This window comes from Salvelinus alpinus, chromosome 15 (genome assembly GCF_045679555.1).
Source record: "Salvelinus alpinus chromosome 15, SLU_Salpinus.1, whole genome shotgun sequence".
Lineage (NCBI taxonomy): Eukaryota > Metazoa > Chordata > Actinopteri > Salmoniformes > Salmonidae > Salvelinus > Salvelinus alpinus.
Genome location: NC_092100.1, coordinates 38768559 through 38769939, shown reverse-complemented (window position 1 = coordinate 38769939; position 1381 = coordinate 38768559). Strand labels below are relative to the sequence as shown.

The window sequence follows — 1381 nt, the reverse complement described above, 5'->3', positions numbered from 1 at the left end:
TAGGTGGGGTGCTTTACTGAAGCGATGTGCATCTTCTGTACCACAGATGGAGGCATGAGACTGTAAATTATCACGCGGGGCTGACAACTGTTAAAGCTATTACAATACTGCATTGGTAGAGCGTAGAATGAGCCCTGGCCTCTTCTGGGCTCTGTGACGGCTGAACCAGGGCCTTGTTGGAGGAATTATGATATTCAATTTTAGATCAGTAACACACACTCCTCTCAGGCATCGTAAAAACTAGGATAACAGGATGAGTTTCACGGTCCTTTCCCTTCAATTGCTGTCATTCAAAGTGGGCCTATGAATATGGATGGGGAGGCAGTAACGTGCTGAGAGATCCAAACTGACTCCAAATGCTCAGGAGTGAAGTGGGAAGTGTTGTTTGTTGTAAAGGAATACTGGTGGGCCAAAATAAATAGAGTAATTACAGTAACTAGTAAGAATGATGATTGACACACAACTCCCAAAAAGGTGAAACAATACTTCTTAATTGAGATCATATCTATTTTTTTTTTACCCACAAGGCTATTGTACGAAAGTACAGAGTACAGGTGCAGACACGTCTTTTGCTATTTGGAAACAACATCATGGTCATTTCTCCCTAACTAAGCAATTCAGACGACAGAAACTACATTCTAGAGACATCCTACATTTTATTGATCTCCAAACAACCAACATTTCTATTGGTCATGCAATTTGTGTCCCAACAATGTGATAAGTTGTCACACGGACAGGTGGAAATCCAGCTGATTTCCATGGCCAGGACCTCAACGCCAATAGCCCACAATAGAGGACCCAGAGGCAATAGAAAGAAAAGTTGTAAAAAAAAAGCCAAAACAAGCCAATGAGTCCAGCTCATTAAAACCATTAAAAGTAATGGAAGTCAAGCCGCCAGAGTGGTAAAGTTTTAATGTCCTACCAACATGAATAAATACTATAGTATACTATGATATAAATACTATAGTATTCACTGTAGTGTTTTTGCAGACCATACTGTAGTATTCACTGTAGTATACTGTAGCATTTACATTTCACTATAGTATATGCTATAGTAATTACTGTAGTATTTTGAGGACTGTAGTATACTACAGTATTATTCACAATTTTTGTTGTTGTAAATTATACAGTATTATTCACATGTAAAAATAATAATAATATTACAGTATCTGCAAAAACACTACAGTATTTAATTAGCATGCCAAGTATAGACCATATATTGTGTTCCCTACAGGTTATAGACTGTAGTATTTACTCTTGTGTTTTTATTTACATTACTGTAGTATTTACTATGGCTTTTTGTTGAATTATTTTAGACATAGAAGTGGAGGCTTTCTCCTTGAGGAAACCTACTGGAGAAATACTAAAAGAGCAAATTGTC

General features: G+C 37.1%; 1 non-coding gene across 1 annotated transcript; it reads right to left on the bottom strand.

The window, feature by feature from the left end:
* Positions 1 to 1326: 1326 nt before the first annotated feature.
* LOC139540566 (U7 small nuclear RNA) lies at positions 1327 to 1381 on the bottom strand. Its single transcript, XR_011668228.1, has one exon. It is a non-coding gene; the product is annotated as a U7 small nuclear RNA (small nuclear RNA).